The 24,210-nt window shown below is 37.8% G+C and overlaps 1 protein-coding gene across 7 annotated transcripts in view; it reads left to right on the top strand.

Moving 5' to 3' along the window:
* GRIP1 (glutamate receptor interacting protein 1) overlaps positions 1-24,210 on the top strand; it is a 328,821-nt gene that overhangs the window by 91,198 nt on the left and 213,413 nt on the right. The window lies entirely within an intron of this gene.

The raw sequence follows: 24,210 nt of genomic DNA, 5'->3' as shown, positions 1-24,210 counted from the left end.
ACTTTGAGTCCCTGCTTATTACTGCAGATCAGGCTATTCAGAAAAACAATTAGATTTATAAGCCCTTATGCAGCCATTGAATTTTCTTCTGTTCACAGAATTCAGTGGTATTCAAATAAAACATCTTTTTTTGAGGTCACTCTAGAAAGCATTGAACTAGATATTATATATTTAGCTATTAAACATAAATATTAGGCATTTAAGGGTTTATTTAAACGTAAATATTAGGCATTATCAGCTGTGATATTATTGCACAGGGATAGAGAAAAAGCCCTTTGATTCTTTACTTAAATCTGTGTGAGGGAAGAGAGGAGAAAAAACAGCAGGGCCTGTAAAGAGAAATCTTAGAATGTATGTTTGTGTGTGTGTTTGTTTGACCTTTATGCCATGCAGTGAGCAATGAAAGTGATGTAACTGGGTTCCCTTAAAACTTCATAATGTCACCACCTGCACCAATAATTTGTCAGCTTCTAATACCAGTATACCTTTTCTTGTAAGTAGTCCCTGCATCCCCTCATGAAACGGGAGATCCTTCAGGGAGCAAGGGCACATGATCCATTTCTTAGGGCTTCCCTGTTTGAGGAGTCCTGCAGAGACTGGATATACACCAAAAATCAGGTTTTTGACAAACTGATATTGTTGTGCTGCTTTTGCATCACATCCTTCACCTTGGATCCCCATCCCACAGGTCTAAGTCTTTGTTAAGCAGATATCCTGTAATGATATGCTGGATAGCACAGGGGAAAGCATCCTGGAACACGCTTCAGCAGGCTTCTCATTGTCTGCAGGGAAAAGGCTGCCACCAGTCTCTCTGCTGAGAATCCCGCCAGCCAAGCTGTGTAATGATTTCAGCTTTAATTATCGGAAGGTGACAGGTTCCAGAGGCTCAGTTCTGCTGCTGCTCCCCTTGGCTTTCACGAGGAGATACATGTGTATTGGCTGGTGCTTCACAGATGCCTTACCATTACTTGCTTGCAAAGTTTCATTAAAACGTAGTGCACTGATGGCTATTCCTGCCACCAAGTATTCTTCTCGAATAATTTTCACTTCTGATCACATACTAGTTTGTCTTTTATATTTATCTCCCAAATGTATTAACTGGAAGATTTCTGAGTAGGCTTAGATGTGAATAAACTGCTTTGGTATCAATATTTTTCCCCAGCTTACCAGAAGATGATAGCACACAGCTCTTTTCCCAATGGGATGCTCACAGAATTCTCAAAAAGCAGTGTAGTTAGTGCATCTTAGCCATCATTCCTCTGCATCAAGGAAGTTAAGAGCAAATTTTCTGTGTGACTTACAGCTGTAGTTGCAGGACTGGTGTCACAGGAAGTGGGCAATGTGTATGTACTTATGTCAGCTTTGGGTCAACAGAAGCAACTGTTTCCTTTCTGGGTTTGGTGGCTTGGAAGTATACAATAATAAGTAAACAATTTAGACCTGAGTAGGTGAGTCTTTTCTAGGGATCACAATTTTTTTTGTATCATGTTTTCTTTTCCTTCATTCCCCACAAAAAATGTTCCACTTATACCCTTGAACAAAACAGCAATACCTTTTTCCCCCCCCTTTTTTTTTTTTTTTTTTCTTTCCCTGGGCAACTTAAAAACAGAATGAGGAATTACTGATTTTTCATCCATGAAATTTAGGGGAAATGACATGAATAGGCTTAGAGAATGAAAAATAAGGCATTATTGGTATTGTTCAACTCAGCAAACTCATTTGCTTTCTTATGGCTTTGCAGTGGTGCACAGGAGGCTTTATCTGTTAGATTGGTGAGTTGTGATGAAATTTTCTTAGGAAATTCTTCAGCCTATTGTTCCCAGAATTTGGTTTCTTCTTGCAGCTCTTATATATGTATTCTCCCTCATAGCAATTGCATCCTTTAACATATTTTGTCCAGTTCCTGTGCTCTCCCAAATGCACTTTGTCTCCTCTCTGCATGGTTCGCTCCCCCAGACCCTGAGCAGATGTGCATTCTTACTCTTGGGTAGCAGTGGACCTCTGGATGTGGGCTTTTTACTTCCTCTTCTGTCTTTACTCTCCCTGTTCTATTTTTTTTTCTGCTGATGATATAAGTGAAGAAAGTGCCTGAGTCCATAAGGGCACTGGCAGCCAACCAGGCACAAGTTCCTGTCTGCTTACAAAGGCCTTTTGCAGTGACAGGGCTTCTATTTATTATATTTGAGCCAGATGCTGTGACTTTCCTTGATGCTGCACTTAAAGTCCTTTGTGCAATCCTGGCCGAGGGCTTTTGACAAGTGCAAACCAGAGGCAAAGAGAGTATGAACTGCTGAATGCTATTATGCAAGGCAGTGGCAGCCCACCAGAAATGCTCTGAATAACAATTCCTGTCACAGAGAAGCTAATGAAAAAATTAACTTGCACAACTCCCTGCCTCATCCACCTGCTTGCTGTTCTGGTGGGGCTGTGGTGACTCTGTGTGGCTCCTTTGGCTGCTGGGTGAGTGATTGCTCAGCACTGACAAAATGGGAATTGGCGATCAGCTATTGACACTTGTGTCGGGTTTGCCACAAGCAGCGCATTTTACTATTCACGAGGCACACCAGACAGGACAGCTAGGTCTCAGGGGTGAACAGAGTGAAAGGAGTAGGGAGAAAATATTCACCATGTTATGGTTTTGCACAGAATGGAATTAATGAGATGCAGGCTAGGCTGTAATTTTAATCCTAGTCCTTGCTGCCTGTAGGTCCATGTGCACCATCCCAGCCCTATTTATCATCTTTTCTGCATTCCTGAAACCTCAGCTGGGCTCTGACCCTGGGTTTGTCAGTGAGAAATCTCTGAGTTTTTCTGGTTTTGTCAGTGAAGAGTCTCTGGCTTTTTCCTTACATTTCTGTTAGCATCTTGTTGTCTTGAAAATTCATATGATCCCCAGGAGTGTTTCCGAGTCAAATTGGCGAATGAAGCACTTGAGGCATAGCTGGTAAGAGCACCACTGAAGCCAAGTGAACTAGTAGACCACCTTTGCCAAACCAGGAAAGGCTCAGGGAGCAAGTATCCATGTGACAGAAAGAAGGGAGGTGCTAATTCAGCAGTGGAAAAGGCTTTTCTTCAGCTGGGTTGGTGCTATTTTATGGCATTACTGGATTTTTGCTGCATATTTACAGGAAAGCCAAGCATGTGTTTGCATGTGTACATTTGGAGTCTAAAGCTGTTGTGTTTATACCAAAAAGAAATAGCATCAGATTTTCAGTTCATTTATGTTTAATGAATTATAACTAAACATTTGGAAGTTAGTCGTGACCAGTAAAGCTGTAATTTCCCGTTTTAGTAAACCTGTAGCATGGTCCCACTTGCTCAGTCTTCTAAAAACTAAATTTCTACCTGTGAGTCACCTTTTTTGGTTTAAAGCACAAGTTTCTTGGATCGGTTTTAGCTGCAAGTGTTTTTCACCTGGCTCTGGAGGTCATAATTGCTACTTATATTCTTGATATCTATGAAAGAATGATGGTGATGTTATTGAAAACCTATTACAGGACTATGTAATCGTTAACTGCTTTAGTATAATTTCTGAAGACAACGATATTAAGTGAAAATAATACCAACATGACATTAATAATACCAAGATGACATTAATAGTAATATTACACTAATATTAATATGAGACATTAATATTGTCTCCTATTACTCCCATTAATATTGTCTCCTGTTCCTTGCTAGAGCAGATTATGTTATGCTGCTAGGTGTATCTTGTCCTTTTACCCCTGTTTCTTGAACTGTTCTAGTTTTGCTTTGTATCATATCTAAACTCAAAGGATTTATCAGAACTTTCTCATTTTGTGTTTTCAAACCATAAACATCAGAAAGCGACAAAGATGTGGACACCTTCTGGCTGGTGGTGGTGGTGTTGGAGCAGGACTGTGCTGGCTCCTTCACTACCTCAAGTGGGCTTCACTACCTCTGTGAGACCTGTGAGAAGACCTGTCCACTGTCAGCAGCAGTTCTGCAGGAGCCCACACAAGTAAATGCTCTCATGTTGCCAAGATTTTATTCCCCTCTGATGAGCTTTATAAGGCTGCTTTCCTTCTTCAGTCCATAATTAATAGTGTGAAAAGAAAATTCAAAAGCAGTAAAAGTTTTGTGGCTCTGTTTTCTGCTTGATCCATTATACTGATGTCTATGGAGATACCAACGTGAAGGTTGGCAGGGCCTGTTCACTGTGCCGGTCAGGGCAGAGGGCTGTGGGTTGTTCAGACCTGGTTGTGGATAGCAGATGCTGTGTTTAGTGGTGGCTGGTCGGTTTTATGTTAGGTTAAACCGAGTGTTCCTGGACAGGACTGTCAAACACCAAAAAAAAAATTTGGTTTACAGATTCCTTCCATGCAGCAGAAAATGCTTCAGATGGTGAATAACTAATGTGGGTTTGTATGTTCCCTGACAGAAGACTCTTTTTGTGGGTATACATGCTGCATTTCACAGTATAGGACTTTAACTTGGACCAGCTTGATGAGCTTTTCCCACTGGAAGTTGCATGTAAACCTGTTTCATGGGAGTTCTGATTGATGCGCATCTTAATTGGTAAGATACCTATTTTACTTCTAAGGATGAACCTAGTGCATAATTTTGCCTCTGTACATTGTTTTTCCTAAATCAATCCTAAATAGCTCATAATCAAATATTTTGTCCTGACACCTGGGGCTGTGCTGGGGAATAATCATGATGGCCCCTGGTTCTGAAACCTGGACTGTAATTGTGTTGTTCAGGTCACTGCTTCTTTAGCTTTTGCTTCACACAGATTTCTTTATTCTTAACAGATCCTTAATCTGACAGTTCTATCCAAAATTCAAGATGCTTTTAATAGAATCCTTTTCCTGTTCTTACCCATCAAGAAAGTTGCAAAGTATTCATTTTTTTAATCTTTTCTTTTTTGGGGGTGTTGTTACATAAGCATCAGGACAGGATGGATGTGCCCATGTGATAGCATTACCGTTAACAAGATGAAAAACAGCAAATCATGCCTGAAAGCTTGAAATAGTCTGTGGAAGGATGAAAAATTGCAGTATAACTTTCAAACAAATATTTTTTTCATGTACTATACCCTTTTTTTCGCTGACAAGTTAATTCTTTCTGACAGACTTGGCAAATGAGCAAGTGTCTCCAAGGCAGACACTGAAGCTGTTTCATGAATTCATGTTACAGTTTCTCTGATACTGTTGCTCTGCTCAAATGGTATTTTTAGCTTTATTCACACCTTGCTTTAGTGAGTAAAGAAAATTTTTTATCCAGTCCTAAGCAAGCCACGAGTTAGTGTTTCTCACTGTTGTTGTTTCTTGAAGAAATGGTTGCAGGACCTAGACTCCCTGAAAGGGAGCTCTCTGTCTTTAGGAATACTTAGCCAAGAACCTTACTCCAAAACTTGTACCTCTCACATCGCAATTTTATGATTTTTAAAAAAAGGTTGGAATATTTTCTTTAGAGATGTGTAAAATATTCAAATTCCTAATAGAAAAAAAGATCTTATCTAGTGACTTGGTTGACCTCATATATTGGCTTGATTGATATTTATTTAGACTATTTTGTCACACAGTTTTTCTTACAGGATATAGTTTTTAACTGAAATGTCTAAGGTGAAAGAGGTAAGGTCCGTCCTTGACCTGTTCACTTCTGCCTCGTGCACTGTTATGGTTAGAGAGGTCTTGTCAGGGGAGGGTGTTCACTGGAAAGCTGAAAGCACAGGAAGAATCTCCGCAAGATGAAAGTACAGAATTTGTTTTCCAGTGCCAGCAGCACAGGATTGTATTTCATGTAGGCAGTGTCATCACAGGCCTGTTAGTCCCCAGCATCCCAGTGTCTCCATCCTCTGCCATCCTCTAAAAAGTCCTATAGCTGATTGCCAGGTGCAGTAACTGCTCAACAGAGCATCACTGTCCTTTTCCTGAGATAGCAGGGCGTAGAAGTCTTCTCCTGGCATGTATCAGACATGAAAAACAGGACCAAAATGTAAACAGTTAGGAAGGACAGAGGCTCATTGATAGAGACTCCAGGTTCAGATTAGTTCTAGGTGTTCTTCATTCAGATCCTGGTCAAAGCCAAATAATTAAAAAACCTTCCAAGTACCTGTCTCAGCAATACCTCGAGTTGGAAAGTTAAGCACTCCTCTGTTTCTCTGAGATATGTCCAAAAATGACAGATTCCTGAAGATTATTATTGAATAGTCTTGAATAGTCCTTGACTGAGAAAGCTCAGACAGACATAGTCTGACAGAGGTTCCTGTGATTAAAATCCATTTATTACCTGGGGCTCAGTCTGGCACAAACCAATGCTGCCCATAGTGTAGCTCAGCACAGGTGATGGAGCAGGCCCTGTTTACTCACTGTGATGAGCATTGCTTGTGGTGGTGCTTTATTCATTCGTGTGAATTTCCTCCTGGTTTTACCTGACACTGTTCTTACAGAGCAGGAATTGGAGAAGAAAAGAAAATTAACCTGCTTCAAAGACAGCAGTGAAAATTACTTGAGAGATCTGCATTGGGCAGCCTTGCTGGAGCTTTAGGAAAAAAAAGTCTGCTCAAGAGGATGTGGAAATAGGCCCTTCTTGCAAAGAGTAGGTTGAATTGCACACGTCAGCTGCAGCAGCAACGGAGAAAAATAAGAGAAAATCAATTTAATATTGTAGGTTTCAATGTTCCTTCCAAAATAAGTACAGTCTAATGATAGAGAATGTCTTTTCAAGTGGCAGATGGCCGCATTAAAGCTACAGCTGTGCGTCATTTTGGAATTTCTATAAGGCACACATGAAGAGCGGACAGCTGCTTATAGCGTGGGTGCTGGACCCTCCTAGGAAAGCTTGTTTTTAACTTAGATCTGCTCCCTGACTTGGTTCACAGCTTGATGTCCTGGACAGCTCTCCCAGGTCAGCAAAAGGAGCAGTGTAGAGATGGTGGGACAGGAGCTGTAGAGGCTGAGTGGGAGAGGGAGAGAGAGCTGGGCCTGCTTGCCCTGACTTGACACTGGCAGGAGTATGTCAGGAGTATGTCAGGAGGTTTGGCTCTTCAGGAGTTGGGAGCTGCTGTCTTGTGCCAAGGAGAGATGGGGTGCTCATCACCAGTCCCTGCTGGGTTTTTATTAGCATGCCCAACCTATAACTCGAAAATAAAAACACAGCTGTCTCTCACTCTGTGTCATGAAAGGGATCAGTAGACTTTGTGCAGGAGATGCAGTTTTCTTGGTCTTCACACAGCTGTTTAAAAAAAATAGAAAATTACTGTTTCAGAAGCAATGTTCTCTTACTGGTCACAGTTGTTGCAATATTTGGACTATTTGCAGAGATATTAGAATTGGGTTGTGTAAATTTTACTAGCTCATAAGAGAAGGAAATGTAGTTTTTGCTTCTTGTGAATGATCTACCATGAGGCTTCTTGAGGAAAAAAATTAATGCAAAACTAAAGTTAAGGTAATAAGGAAAGGAAGATGCTTTTTCTTGTTTCAAAGTTATGTGTTAGTACACAGATATGTGTGTGTGTGTATATTTTAAAATCTGAGTATTTGGGTTAGGGGAAAATACACACATGAGACATGGTAGAAAGCAGAAATCAGAAGCAGTGGACAGTATAGGGAGTCAACGACACAACAGAAAGAAAGACAGGGGAGCTGGGGGTGAAAGGGAAGTAGGCAGGAAGAACAAGTGCTGAAGGAGGTCCTGAGACACCATGTGTCTGAAAGAACCTTTGGCTTCTTTCCTCTGTAGAAGCAAAGTAAGATATTTACCAGCTCTTCTTCATTTCTGCTGGTTTCTTCTGGGATGTTTAACTTCCATGGGAAAGAAAAGCAGCTGTTGAAAACAGGATGGGCAACTACAGGATTAAAACTGCTTTTGGAAGGGAAGAAAGATTTTTGGACGATAAGGCAAAAATAAAGAGGAGAATGGTGAAAGAAAAAAGGCAAGAGTGCAGAAGTCATCTGTAAGTCAAGCAAAAGATAGGTGGGATAAACAGCACTAAGCGGTACAGAGAAGTTTCATATATAAAAAGTTATATAAAATTATTGGAATGGTGGTTAGAAAGACTACTGGAGACTATGGTAATTCAAATAAATTTTCTAAACTTGACAAAAACATATTTTCCAACGCATGAAATTGCTCTTTATGTTTGAGTTTGATTGTAACTAATAGGGTTACTTTTAGTGCTTTATTTTTTATAGCTTCTTGGGTAACTTTTAATTTTTTCTTGCCTTTGGAATGCACCAAATGGCTAGGCATTTATTTTGATGTTATTCAGGGCCCTTTATTATTTTCCATGCAAAAGAATTTGACACGTTCTGGGTTGTTTAAATATACCTTTCAGTGATTTTGAACTTGCAAGTGTTTGAAGTTGTTAGAATAGCACTGCAGAATATAAAAACTGATGGATCAAGATTCTTATGTTTGAGAAATGAGAACAACAAACTCTCTGATGTGTTTCCTACCTCTGCAATGCAGCGCTCGCCACAAACACTTTTGTCTGGTGACACTTCTGGTTTTACCCTTAGAATGTCTAGTTAATAGTCTGTGCAGATTCTTGAAATTTTCTAGCTCCAAGTAATCCACCTAAGTTTTACAGCTTTTAATTTAATCCAACTCCTGTTTTTGTCTCTCTCCTGGTCTAGTAACAAGTTTAGCTCAGACATGAGAACTCATAAATTAACAAAGATATATTACTGAAGTGTGTTAAATGCTGTGTTCAGAAGAGAAGTGGTATTAACCTAATCCCTTTCCTAAGTCAGTGTATCAGAATCCTCTCTAGCGTGTCTCTTAAATACAGTATTTTATGGGATCAGGTTACACCAATTTTTCCGGCAGCAATTATCTTGAGTTTCCTGTTTGCTAAGGAATAGATTTTAAAAATTACGCAAGTCATTGGTATTACCCATTTGCAACAAAATGGTAAGCAAACTAATTTGATTTGAATGTAAATAAAGGAGTTTTTATTTTTGTCAAGTGCACAAATTTACAAGTGTATAAAATCTTCGAAAGCTCCCCACCCAATCATACAGTGTTTACATGAGAAGTATCATTATTGAAAATGACTGCTGTCTGTGTGCCTTGTTCTGTCAGTACCTAAATGTCATGTTCAGATAGCACATAAAATGTTGTGACAATTTCTGCTTTTCCCAGAAGATACACAGTACCATAAAAATCCTACCCCTGGAAATTTGCACCTGCAAACAGTATGTTGCCCTTGTAAGTTGAAGCAGAAATTTCTTTTCTTGTAGGTAAGCATTCATACTGGAGAGAACCTCTGTCAAACATCTTGGCACTTTTCTCAATTTGACATGTTGGGAATAATGTAATTTTCTGTGAACCCCTGAGAGTTGTGTTGTTCTCTTGTACCATTAGTTTAAAATTTTTGTAACAGGGTGCCAGTTGGTTTTGAAGGATAAAGCTTTCAGCAGCGATTGCTGAAAAAGTACAGAGTATAAAATGGTAACATTTGTTTTTCCATTTTTCCTATTATTTAGGAGGGTTAATCCTTCTTCATTTTTCTGCCATTAAATTATTACTGAAGTCATGCATACATTGAGTATAGTAATGATGAAATCTTTGGCTTGGATGCAGGGAAGTGAGAGAAAAATTACTCACTTCTAGTATATATAGTTTCATCCAAGGTTTTTGAATTTTTATTCCTATTGTACATGCATTTGTTCTTGTTTCCTGGGTAACAGCATGTTTTACAAACTCAGATTTTTACTGTGGCAGAAGTAAGAAAAGCTAATCTCAGATAAATATGTAGCTATCAAAATCTTACTAAATCTTAATATTTTAAAATCTGTATTTCATATTTCAGTCAAACATCTGTGTGTGCATGCCTTTACATATAGGTATATAGGTTCTGGAAGATAAAAGCATATATACTTGATTAACTTTAAATTGTAGCAGAATTGCTAATTTATTTCATGTTATACCTACACACTTTCAAGTTTAAAGATCTGCCGTTATTCTCAGCGGGTGTATACATGTAGATATGCATACTTTATGTAGCTGAATCACCAAAAATACTAAGAACGACTCTAAAAGGAAATATGTATATATAGTTATAAAAATAAATGTCTATATGCAGGTTGATATTTCAGGCTTCTCAGAAAGTGAGTGTTCTTTTGTTTTCTGCCTATATGAAAATAAGATTTTTTTTTTTTGCCATTCTGTGAGATACATCTAAAGAACTTCCTTCGCAGAGTTTGGGAACTGTATGGACTATTCTTTGAGCTATAATATTGAAAGACTTTTACAGCTTTAATTGGAGGAAGGTCAATGCCTTTTAAAAGAGTTATGAAAAAATAGTCTGCTGGTCAATATGTCATTGGTAGTCATGTTTTTTTCTTATATAAAATATGTCAAAAACTATAGATCTTGATAATGCAAGCAATATTTATTCTTTTAAGCTGACAAAATCAGTCATATGAAGTAATTGCTAATACGGTGGTCTCTCTTGCCACTAGTGGATTAATATAAGCCAGTCCAACCAAGCTCTTTAATTTAAAAACAGCTTTTTTATAGGGAGGACAAAACATTATGTCTGCACCTTAAAGAAAATTTGCGTTGGTGTAAAGTTTTAGTAAAGCATCTTTATTTTGTATTTGCACATTCTCCAGGTTTGAGAGAGGAAATTACAGAATTTTGATTTCATAATATTTTTAGTTCTTTTGTCAGATGATACCAGCTTAAGGTTTAATTCTCCTCAGTAGACTGCATGCATCATCACTTCTGTCTAAACTCAGTGAGATACAAAAAACAGGGCTGTATGATCATCCATCCAGTATAAAATTAGTTTTAGAAATCTTATAGGTGATCAGCTGAAGGATCTTTGTTCCTGCCTTGAATATTTTTGGATTATCCAGGTAAATTCCCTATGTGATACAAGCAATCTACCTTTGTCTTTTGTGCTGTAAAGGCCTTGAAAATTGAAAAGTGCTTTTTTAAAGTGATTGTGCACCATTCCTCTCTCAATGCTGACTGTCAGCTCAGCACTCAGAGAAGGTTCCAGTTTTGGCTGTCAGCGAAGTGCCTGAGAGCCTTTCTGGGAATTGCAGATGGGATAAGGAAGTATTTGAAAATACTGTTTTATATGCTGCCTATTTTAACATTCTCCCCTATAATTTTTCCTCTTGTTTTCCATGCAGTTTGGTATTTAAGATTAATTTCTGAATGCTATTGCTATAAAATTTCTAGGTATGTAATGTACAACATTTGTTTGTATTTATAACCCACTGGCTAAAATGAATGAAGCACTGTTCACACAAAAGGGAGAAAACTCATGTTCTATCTGAATATTTATTAGTGCCTTTCAGTCTTCAGGACTGCAGGAAAAAATAGCTGGAATGAACCTCTGGAGATTATGTAGTTGGTCTCCTAGCCCAAGGCACTATCTTTGTCATTCCTCACAGATGCTGTAGAAGAATTAAAAGTTTGGGTAGGAAGGAACTTCTGGAGGTTGCCTGGTCCAGCTTGCTGTTCAAGGCAGGGCCACCTTTGAAGCTGGGTCAAGTTCCTTAGGGCCGCTATTCAGATGAATTTTGTATAACTTTAGGGTTGATTAGTCTTCTCTGAGAAACATGCTCTAAAATTTTACCACACCTTCATGAATTTTTCCTCCCTTCTATCTAATTAGAGTAATTTGAGTTTCACTTTCTGTAACTTAAGTCTGTTGTCTTTTGTACTTCCACCATGAATCTCTGAGAAGAGCCTGGCTCACTCTTCTCCAGAATCTTGAAAACAGCAGTGGAATTTCCCTTAATCTTTTTTCTAAAGGTTAGAAACTAAACAGACTCAAGCCCCTCAGTCTCTCTCCATACACTGCATGCTCCAGCCCTTCATCACTGCCATGGCACTCCACTGGGCTGGCTTTGGAATGTCTCTATCCTGGACTGCTCCAGAGGAGATGAAATGCTGCACATGCTGTCTCACAAGTGCTGAACTGTGCTGAAGGACCACATTCAACCCAGTATGGAGTTTGTCTTCAGGCTGATGTGGTACGTGTTGTCAGCCAGAACCCCCCAGTCCTTTTCAGCAGAGCTGCTTTTCTTTCCAGCTGGTGCCTGTGCTGCAGATCTTGGCATTTGCTTTAGTTGAATTTCTTGGGGTTTCTGTCAGATCATCCCACTGCCCTTATCTGTTGAATGTTTTATTTTATGTTCCACCTGAATCTTCCAGACATCTCTGTAGAAAATGGAAAATAAATTTTATTTCTTTTTCATGGTCTCTGATGTTTCTGTGTATTCTGTTTCCACTTCAGTCCTCTCTGCCTCTCTTTTATTTCTTACTCTGATTAAATTTTACAGATCTTTAATCTATGCACACTTACTTTTTCTAAAAACTCTGACATCTTAAATGTGGACAGAAGCATCCAGTTCAGACCTTACCAGTGTAGGAGAGCAAAGAAATAACTGTGTGTGCTATAATGCTACTAAATATATCTATATGATTGAGTAGTTTACCTTAGTGGGTGTTGTGGATCTGGATTTAACTACTGAATGAGTGTGGTACCCAGATGCTTTCCAGGGTAGTACATACCTAATCACTTGCTCTTGATCCCGAGGTTATATAGTTGCATATCTTGCATTTCTCCTCATTACAAGATATCTTGTTTCTTTTAGATGATTACTTCAATCTGTTTATTTTATATTTTAATTTGCTCATCCAGAGTGTTTGCATTTGGTCTAAGATTGGTGATGTCTTGGGATTTATTTGTGACCTAAATAGATAAAAATGGAAATTGCACATAAAGGATTGCATATGCATAATGTACAGAAAGTAGAATTTGAGTAGCAGTAGATCCACATCTTCCAGATTATTTCTTTTCTGTTTGGATTCAATATAGGCTTTCCAGTCAATTTTGCATTCATCCTGACATAGGCAAACTTTCTTTAAGAGAGTGACATATCTTGCATACTTGTGAGAATATTTAGTTAGCACATATGACATCTGTTGTGCTCTGTCTACATGGTTTGCTGTCTTGCTGCTAATTTGACATTTAATCATGAGAGATCCAGGTTGGCTGTTTGGTTTTTTTCCCAGGCGTTGTTTGTTGATTTATTGTTTAAATGTTCTGTTTAATTTTTTAATCTCAGTATTTTCTTGAGTGGAAGTTTAATACAAATAATATAAAGATCTTCCTCTCCCACCCTCCATCTGCTTTTAGATTGAAGTTGACCTTTTCTAGTCTTGTATCTCCATGAGTTCTCAAAGATGACAACTAGTGGCTCTGAGACTCTAGAATTAGAACAAGCCCAGCTACTGCATCTTCAGTTGCAATACTGAGGAAAATCTACCTCATGCAAATGTAGTGGAATTACCAGCAGTTGCTGAGATTTTGTCCAGTAGTCACATGCAAGTTACATGAAAGTGCCATGGGCTCTTTAAATAATCACAGATGACTGATCCTTTGTTTTAGATCCACTTCGAAACCACTGGAGGAGTCTGACTCATATTGACCATAATTGTGACTGGAAATAAGAAATTAATTCTCTTTGTGCTTAATGGATGTTGATGTGCCCGTTAAAAATAAATACACATGAGTTTGAAAGGTCTTCATGTAGCTTGAATATTGCATTTCTTCACCTGCAGTCAGGCTATTTGTATAATTTAAACATTGTTTGGCATAAATTTTTAAGCAAATGTACACAGACATTAGCATAACCCTGTTTCTAAACAACCCCCTGCAACTCCATGCTGCCAGTTTAATACTGTTTCAAGTACTCTGCCTTTATCTGCTGGCACATTCACTAAATTGCTCAGAGTGTAAAACAATCCTCAAAAATGTTTTCATTTGGTGAATAGTTGTCAGTCCACGTGTAACTCCTGGAGATTGTGGTAATGTGGAATTTGGCCCTTTGAGCTCAGAATGCCATTGCAGGTGCAAGAGAGTATGGATGAGTGAGAAAAGGAAAGATGCTGGTAGGATGAGCCAGTGATTAACCCATACACATTATTTCATTTTTTCAAGGCACTATTACCCCTTGTAACTCTATGAATCACTGTGATCATAGAATAATTTGAGTTGAAAGAAACCTTAAAGGATGTCTAGTCTACCCTGGCCCTGTCTCTGCCAGGGACAGGAACATTTTCAACTAGATGACATTGCTCAGAGCCCTGTCCAGTGGACCTTTAATGTTTCCAGGGATGGGACATCCACCACCTCTTTGGGCTGCCTGTGCCAATGCTTCACCACAGACATTGTAAAACTTCCTCCATATATCCAATCTAAATCAACCCTCTTTTAGTTTAAAACCATTGCCCGTTGTCTTATTGCAACAGGCTGTGCTGAACAGTGTCTCTGCATCTTTCTTATGGGCCCACTTTAATCCTGAAAGGCAGCAGTGAGGTCTTCTTGGCGGTGGTTGGTTCAAAGTCAGCTTGGCTCCAAATTAGTGGTGCTCTACCCAGAGTGAAAGGGCAAGTCCTACTGCCTCAGTCATGAGCTGATGTATCACAGAAATATGGCATGGTTTTTCATCTTGTATTTTGTAAATGGGCTTGTGGGGGTTTTTTGGGTTTTTTTTTTTTTGGGTGGTGTTTTTTTTTTTTTTTTTTTAATTGTTGTTTTCTCCTCCCTTTGTTTAGAAATACAGATTTTTTTGGGAATGTTAGTCCCAAATAAAGTTAGCAAATACTCCATGGGTTAGCTTCTCATTGCATAAAGATCAAAGGATTCTGAACTTGATCAGCTGAAGAATATTGCCAATACAGGACTTTGAAATTGAACATAGAAGGGGGAAAGATAAGGAGAAGGGTAAATTCAAAGATTTAGTAGAGAAGGGTCTGATTTTATTTGTGTTTTGTCTTTTGACTTGAAGAATGTCTTTAAATTACATTTTCAAGATTGTCTCTTAAAACTTGTCTGCTTTCAACTTGTATTTGAACTACGAGTTGAAATTCTCATATACTTTAATCCAGCAGCTCATTTTAAAGCAACTTATGACATATTAATAGGCATACAATACATTGAACCATGTAGTTTTCAGAAACAATGCTGCCAATGTAATATTCAATGTCGCATTTTCCCTTTCACCTCTTGGAAGTGGCATCAGAGAGGATTCTGGGAAGATTGACTTCATTGGCAGATAGAACCCATCTCATTAAATGGAATTTAAACCCTTGCTTAAATGTGATTCAAAATTTTTTATCTTTCTCTCAAGATGTTATTGAATACACTATGAAAAATAAAGGACATAAATATTCATAAATCAATCATGTGTTCCCATTAGTATATACTTGATTTTAACCCAGCTGGTGTACACGCTATTAAGGAGTATAGATTAGTCTTCCTAAACCAGACAATTAGGCTTTTTCCAGAATTAGTGACAGAAATTCTTTCATTCCTGTATTCATTTGGGGGGGGGGGGGGGAATACACTGTAGCAGGCATCAGTTCTGTGTGCAAATACACTGAGTAAAAGGACTGAGCTATCTTAAAGCCAGGTGTGCAAGTTGGATTTTTTCCTAAATCCATTTCATAGTTTTGCAATTCTTATTCAGTTAGTCTTCTTATTTGGTAATTAGAGTGAAAAATAGGTGATTTGATATATTTAATAAGATTTGAAATGAAATGAATCATTATGTCTTGTAACTGAACAGGATTTTTTTAGGTAACTATATAATTGAAAAAGGTTTATCATTGTATATATTTGGTTGTTCATATACTGCATCTGGTGTAGTATATCACATGCAGTAGGGGTGTCAGAAAACAATAGCTATTCCTTAAGAAAACAGCATTGGAATTTTTCCTTTAGTTTTCCCTTTAAAATAAATACCAGATTCAGCCCACATGAAAAATCCTGATGAATTTATGCCTGTCTTCTGTAACATTTCATCATCCTCTCACACATGGACATATATTTTCACTGGCTTCCTAAGCATAAAACTTTTGGTTTTTACAGTGTTTTAGAAAAATAGCATACAGGCAGTATGTTTTTGCAGTAAAAACAGGAGTAAAAATAGGAGTACTATATATATATTTAGAAAATTAGATTCTGCATTGTCTCAGCATTTTTAATTTCAAAATGGAATTTTTCATGACAGTTCTGATACATGGTTAGTTAATGCGCTTTTAGTGACTCTTAATGATACAGCAGTTTGTAAAGTGAAGTTACAGTAAATGTGACCTAACTTTGCAATTCTGCAAAATGTGTAACAAAGGGACTAGCAAAGTGACTTCATCCATCTGTGGAATATTTCAAGGTCACACCTTTATTGGCTACAAGATTCCTAACTAAAAAGACAGAGGATGACAGTACTTACAGTTTGATAATGTTTGCTTACTAAGCGTGAAATGAAATTTAACAGTGCAGCATGTCTACATTTGTAAATTTATTGTGGTTGTTTAGGCTTCTTGGAAAATGAAGTGTCAAGTTATCACTCTTGGCTTCCAGGATCTGATCTTTAGGCCCAGCAGGAAAGTTCACTTTGTAAACTTTTCTTCTTCAAATAAGTGCGACAAAAATTTTTAAAAATGTATTTCTTAAGCAAAACAAAACTTGTGGCATGACTGCATCTGAAGTTGGGATGTGGCAATACTGCCACAGCTGGGGGCATCTGATGCAGCAGCTGCTCATTATCCTAGTCCTTGCTACCACCAGGCTTCATGTTCAGCTCAGTGGGACAGTGAGTGAGGTTAAACTCTTAAAAGATTTCTAGATTGACATCCTGTACCATAGCAGCACAAAAATTGTGTCATCTATACCTGAATAAGTAGTGCATGAAGCAATTTGCAGAAAAGACAATAAGAGTAGAGATTAGGATGGTCAGTTGTAAATACCTAAGACACCTTTTTAAAAGGCTTGAATTCAGACCTAAGGGAATATTTTGAAGGAGAAAGAAGAATTGCAGAATAGGTTATTAAGGAATCTTAATCATCAGTCAATACCACATGATGCTCTGCACAAAATTGTATAAAACCACGGAGAATACATGAGCATGTCTACAGAATTACTTTAGTCCTGCTGAGGAAAATGTTAATGGTAAGGTAATCCAAATATCAGTAATTAACAAGTCAGTTTGTAAAATACACATCCTGTCTGAATTTGCATCTTTTAGAACTATAGATGTCTTCTGAGCATCTAACAGACGTAAAAGGTTTCTTGGAATGTCTGCAATAGTTTTGAAATTCTTTGGGATTGTGAAGTTTTAGCTGTGTCAGCTTTGCACACTAACTGATAATGATTTAATTGGTCTGGTGTAAAATTTCCTTAGTATTTTCTTTTATCATTTTGTTGGTGTGGGTGAAACTGAAGTCTCTCAGTATCTTGGTCTCTTGAGTCTTGAGATGATTAACTACAAGCTCTGGCACTTCATGTATGTGTTATGAAATAGGGAATTTGCTCTTTGAGCAGTATATTCAGTTTTGGTGACTTTAGTAATTAGCAAAGAGGAATGCTATGTATTTATTGATATGCACATTTTTAGTCACGTGACTAAATACATCATACAGTACAAAAACTCCAGGAGTTGTGAATTCCCACATTATAACCTGTATACCAAGACAAGTGATTATATTCAGCCTCACAATTTTATATGGCAAAGTTGTTATTGTAAGAGTGAATTTACAGCAGAAAATGTCAAACTGTATAGCAGAAGTAAATGAGATTCAGAAGCTCGGGATGTGATGCTTTTGTTCCCAACCTTTGGTGTGCCTCTTAACATTCAAACACAGGAATGCTGTTCTCATGGAGGACGGAGCAGACAATTTTGAAGTCTGCGCATTTGCTTTGTCTGTATTTCCTTTGTTAACATCTTAGCAGCAGCATTTAGCAGATTTTCTCAATTTTTTTGTTTAATTTTTCCTTTTTCTTTTCCCCTAGATGGAAAAAGGTGGACTTGAACTAGGAAACAAATTACAAACTGAACAGCAGAACCTGTTCTGTGCCCTTGGAATGGGGACAGAAGGTAAATGAAACCTCATTTCCCAAACTGCTGTTTGGCGTGAGAGATGAAGTACCACACTAATGTTCAATGGGCCTTGCTACTGAGAGCTGGTGGATGGAAACCTCCATCCTTCAGTTCTGTGGACATGTACTTGGGTCTCATTACTGCGAGGTTACATGTGAAGTTGTCCTTTTTGCCTTTCAAATCTTTTTACTGCTCTTTTTACTTCGTATGCTTTGCAGTGTCAGGCTGTATAAAGGCAACAGGAATTACTTAAAACTGGATGTTGGAAGGTATTGAGAGAGAAGGAGAAGGGTTAATCCATCTGAACAACTGGATTCTTCATTGCCATCATGTTGGCCTGTGCCTCTAGGGCAGTGGAGTCCAGATGGATGGTTTAATTTGCATATATATTTACATAGTCTTTTATTGTAAATTCATGTGATCATAATGAAGAATTTCTCTGTAGTAGTCTTTTTTTGACAGTTAAGCAGAATTTTCTTCTTGTCATAAAATCTTTCTATTTATGTACTGCATCTTGACCCTGATAGAATATGGAGCTCAGGATACAGCTCAGCTTCCTGTATGCCTGTGTTTTTTTTCCCCAGAAGTGCTTTTCCATTACTTCAATTTCATAGTTGCCTCCAGATTTTTTTGTATTTTTCCCTTCAGATTTCTTTCCTGTTGCCCATTTTCTATTACTTCTAACTGCTCTTTCAGTTTATTAAACAAATTACAGAAGTTTCTTGTTGCAGTAATTGGTTTATTAGAGAAGTGCAAAATATATGGCTGGTGGATGTTTTCAATAATGAAGCATAACAAGGTTTTTACTCTCTTCACAATTAACTATTGGTAATAGAAGAGGGGGAACACAGCAGAAAGTCTCTTACATGAACTCTTACATGTAAAGCGATGTTGAATGGTTGATTCTCCCATGATTTACCTTAAATCTCACATAGCATATTCAAAGAGGTCTTCCACTGTCAATTAACTGTGAAATCCCACCTTCTGCAACCTTGTTTGATGGCACGCTATAGCTCCTGTGGTCTGCAGCCTAATAAAATACTTTGATGCTTTTGTTTTAAGAACTTCATTTAATGTATTAGCTAGGTATTTTTGTTCTGTCCAACTGTAATTTCATAAATTAATTATTAATTCTTTTCAGTGATCTATGTGCATATCAATTATTGTTAGTGTTGAAATGTGCAGTTGTTGAAGAATTGAAAATTAGAGAAATATAATGTTTTTTTTACTCAGGAATGACTAAAAACCATATCCATATTCTAAACCACTTCTTCATATGTATTTTATAGTTGACTTGAGATATCCTTTCTGCATAAAGCAGACATGTGATGCAAAATCTTGGTAGTGTTCCCTCTGGCCATTTGCTATGTTTCTTTAGAAAGATGAAAACACCTTTAATTCAGACTTTCCAAAGAACTGTGTTCTAGTTTTAGTATTTTAAAATTTCAGTCTACTGCTTCAACCCTAAAGGGGTTTTACATATGGTTGGAATAGTCCTCTGCTTAGCTTGTAGAATGATTATTGGTGTCACAAAATATTAAGGCAATTCAAACTCTTTTTTGTACTTAATTTTACCTGAGCAGTATTTCCTTGGTGGTGGTAAGGTTAGCACTTGTTAGTGCATATTTGTATAGTCTAATCTGCCACTTACTTAAAGCCAAATAGGCTAAAAAGACAAGAAAAAAATAGAATGTATGCAAATGGCTTTAGCTGAATTGAAGGGGGGAAAAAAAGTGTTTTTTCCCCTGAAGCATAAATTCTGCATGAAATTCAACTTGACAAGTGACCCTTTCAAAACAGCGCCACAAAGATTTCTCGTCATTCTCCATATTCCAGAGGCAGCATTCTTGTATTGTACACACAAGCAGTCCCCCAATTCCCTCTAAATGAAAGTTCCCTATTTCTCTGTCCTTTGTATTCTATTTAACTCTCATCCCTCTGTTGGCACACATTTTTGAGCACACTTTTATGTGAGAAAATTTTGCAAAAAAGCAAAACCACTGGGATGTTAATACAAAATAACGTATATGATAAAATACAATAAAGAACTCGAGTTCTTTGTTTTATTTATTTCAAAATATTGAAATGTGTGTTCACTTACAAAAAAACACAAAAGGAAAAAAGAGGGAAAAGGAAAAATATTTGGCAGTTAATTTAATTTACAATTAGGTGACGCAAAAGCTGAACTCCAGCTCTCAAATCTTGCAATTAATTTAGGAGCAGAGGACAAAAATGGTCTATGATTCTGAGTGAGTAATTAATAACAAGAATGTATGACTTGTGAAACTGAATGTAATGCATTAAAATCAGAGCAAAGTGGTATTTTAACAGTGTATAACAAGTCTAAGATCTTAAAAATAGCAGTACAGATCAGCAGTATTTTATCACCATTCTCCTGCAGCAACATTCTAGAGATAGTGCACTGGTTATCCTGCGTGTATATAAACTGTCAAATGGGAGAGATATGCAGTATAATATTTAGTATGTCTCATGCCTTCAATGCTCTTTTCAGATGTCTTTAGGAAGAGAACAAAACTTGTGTTCAGAATCTGGCTTGGCAGAGGAGTTTTGGGTGGGGAAGTGGCACTGCAGGGGGTGTTGAGCTGCTGCTAGGTACTCCTCACACACAATGTTGGCTTTGAGCACAGTACTGCTTCTGAATATATGGGCCATATGTTCTTACAGAGTGTAATAGATTGTTGATTACAGGCATTTTATAATTTTCAAATTGATAAGCTCACATTTTGCACCAAGATATTTAGGGCAAAGAGTGGAAAATTGCAACCTTGACATGAGCAATTGTTGTGTGTGAACAAACATCACTTGAAATCTAGAAAGTCAGACAAGATGATACTGTACGATAAATAAAGGGAATAGTTCCTTTGTTAGTTATTGCTGGTCTTCAAAAACAATGACAGCAGGTTATCAAAGACATCCCTCAGTTAAAGGAGAATGAGAGAAGAAACTATTGTTTCTTCCCTTTGAGGTTTGCTGTACCTTTATGCTTACAGGTTTGAGGGAGGTGAGAAAAATCTGTTCCCTCTAGTCAGCCAGCCTCCAAGAGCTGTTTATATTAATCCTAATTTTTGTATTGTCCATGTATAATTCTTGGGGGGTTTGCCACAAGAGTAACCTGAAGCAGGTAGATTTCTGCAACTGCCATTGTGTACTCTCTTACATGGTTGTCTCCCAATGAGAGGCATTCTTACCCCCAGCAGAAGACTTTTAGGGGCTGCCCAGAGAAGCAGAGGGAGATACAGGAGGGTAGGAGGGTTCATCTATTCTTCTTTTAAACACTGAAACATACTGATTAACAGGGTGCAAAATACCTGTCCCAGTGTTATTATTTGGTGCCCATTCCATTCTGTGTTTATGATGCAACACATTAGAGAATCTTGCTTCATATACAGGCTCTGGTTTCAAAGCATCATGTTTGCAAGTCCACTCAAATGGAAATACTTGTTAAATATTTACTACCTTAGTGGTTTATCCTTGGATACCAAGATGTTTTTCCTGCTGCTTTTCCCAAATACTGGGAAAAGTACTGTAGAAAATAAGTATGTCACTTGTGAAAGTTTACCTTGATAACTGTGTAGCTATTTTTGTGCAAATAAGATGTTAAATGCAGATATTTTACATTATGAGAAACCTAATCTTTGCTCTGGGTACTGTATAAAGACAAGTTAAACCTTAAATGCTGACATCTAAATTCTAGAAAATTATCCATGGCTGCAAAAGCATTTATGCTTCAGCTCAACTTTTCAAAAAGGACTGTCTTATTTATGTATTTTATTATTGCTATGAGGTCTTTTCCAGTAAGTCACTATGAGTGTTACAGTTTGATGGAGCTTCTCCTTAACTTAAACAAATTAATTATCAGAATGGAGTATGTAAATATTATCTAATCGGTGACGCTTGGCAAAATTTTTGTTATGCCAATCATGCTGGAAACAGCACGACAATCCTTGCTTCTTCTAAGGAGTCCCCTTGGAAATTACAACAGAATGCTTGCTTTGATTGGAGTAGGCAGAAAGGATGAGCCAAAGAGCTTCAGACATATTTACATTGCAACTTTCTGTTGTGGCATTAAAACACCAGAAAATTGATTCTCCAAATTCTAGTTCAAAGACAGCTTCAGAATATAAACTAACATCTAATTTTATGCCCTCTGGGCATAATTATCCTATTCTCTTTGTCATTAAGGATGAAACTCTTTGTCATCTCTGATGTTTTGCATTTTAAAAATTTGAAAACCAGTGTTTGTTTCTTTGTCTGCTTGTCCGGTACAATCAATATACCTTTCTGAAAGTGCTGTATGCCTCTATTGGTTTCTGCTTTTTTTATTTCAAGTAGAAGGTTGCAGAACCATGTTCATGTTCATTAAGAAATGAGTTCTTCTTCATGAGAAGCTGTAGAAGGATGAATCCTGAGCAATGGGGGAAGCAGTAGTTAAGCTGTTTATTTGGGGTTTTTTTCTGACTACTGTGTTTATGAAACTGAATTCTCTGTGTATACCTTTGAAAGTAGGACTATGATAAAATATTTACAGGTATGGCATGAGGAGTAGCTAATGAATGTCTCTAGTATTTTCAGCAAACAGTAGCAGTGGTATGTAATGCATATGAAACAAATGTTTTGTTGAGAAATCTTAGTAGTATAGTAAAGCACTTAATGCTCTGACTCATATTAATATATAACAACAATGTCCTTAGTTAATGTATTGCCTTCTCTTTAAATTGCCTCGAATACCACAGTATTTTAGGTCAGAGAAAATCCAATCAAAAGCTTAGCTTGCTCTACGTTTTCTTAAAAAATATGTAAAAATTCTGAAATTATATATGTCTGCTGTTTGCATTCATGTAAAAGGAATTGGGTGTATGATTTACATGCTGGCAGGATTGTCAGCTCATGTGTTAGAAACTGCAGGCGTGCTTCTGCGTCTTTAGCATAGGAGATGGAGCCTGGTCTGTGTAGAGAGTAGTAGGTGGGGGGATAGTGCGAATTGCAGCAGAGCTTGAGACCCCTCTGCTATCTGAGGGGAGCTTGTGCTCCCCTGCAACCCCTTCATACTTTACACACAGCATAGGTGGGAATTGTTACCGTGAGCACTGGCCAGTAATACCTTTTGGTGCATTATTTTTTGCTTTACTATAGCAGCCATATAGCTGTGTTATGCACCTTATGAGCATGAGAGAGAAGGAGTAGTCCAGTGCACAAGGTAGTAATGTACTTTCCAAAGCTCAAAATTTGCCCAATCTTACATCAGTTCTCTCTAGACAGTGGTCAGGCAGTTGATGTCCTGCACCTTCTCCTTATGCTGCTACTTCAGATTATTTGGTTGCTCCTTTTTCTGCTTATTTGCTGTATTTGTCTTGTTGTGGAAAGGCCTAAAGTCTCCCTGGGGTGTACTGAGGACTAGGGAAGCTGCTTCTGCTGCAGCATGTTGAGCAACAGAGGCACTGGGAAAGGTTGTATTTACTTAGTAAAAGCCAAGGGTGTCTGCTTAGTCCAGTTTTCAGCTTCCATTTAGAAGACAGTTAAAAAGCCAGAAAGTTTTACATTTTCTCCTGTGTAAGAAGCTTTGTAATTTTTAATTGAACTTAAGAATTTAACTTCATGGAGCAGTGATGGCTGCAAGAATCCTGACTTGACTGTTTCTGACACCTACAAAATAACTTTTCCACATCTGTTGGGGAGAGTCCTCAACTGGAGCAACAAACCAACATTTCCCTCTCTGAAAAGAGCGATTCCTGCCTCTGCTGTAGGCTACATCTTTGGTTTTCATGTTTCATGACAGTAATGTTTTTGCTGCTTGGTGGCAGAGTGCAGAAGAGATGCAAGTCGAAGCCTTCAAAACATACAGTGATCCCTTCCTAAAGTCCATAGGTGAAAATTTATTGGCTCTTTAAATTTTGGTAATATGCCTGTAATACTCCTCTAAGGTCTTTACCATTTGAAATTTAAAAGCTGTGTGATAAAAAGAGACTTGTAATGAAACACAACCTCCTTTATAGAAGTTTCACTAAAAATAGTTCTGGTGGTGCCCTAGGGGTGTTCATCAGCTAGCGACAGCCACTGCATTTTCACAACAGGAAAGCAGGGCTGGTGAGGTCAAGGAGGGTAAGTCTGTATTCCTGTGGGGAGCTTGGCAGGAGCAGCCAGGGATTTTTGAGCTTTTATGGATAACATGAGTGTGGGTTTATGACAATATTGTTTAAAATACCTGGAAAACTGGAACAAGCCCAAAAGAATTCCAGTTCCATCTTTCAGAGTATGTGAGTGTGTGTTTTAGGATCCTCATGTATCAGGTCTAGCTGACCTCTGTTTATAATTT

The sequence above is a fragment of the Taeniopygia guttata genome, chromosome 1A (assembly GCF_048771995.1).
Source record: "Taeniopygia guttata chromosome 1A, bTaeGut7.mat, whole genome shotgun sequence".
NCBI classification, from domain to species: Eukaryota; Metazoa; Chordata; class Aves; order Passeriformes; family Estrildidae; genus Taeniopygia; species Taeniopygia guttata.
This window is presented reverse-complemented; position numbering and strand designations above follow the sequence as displayed.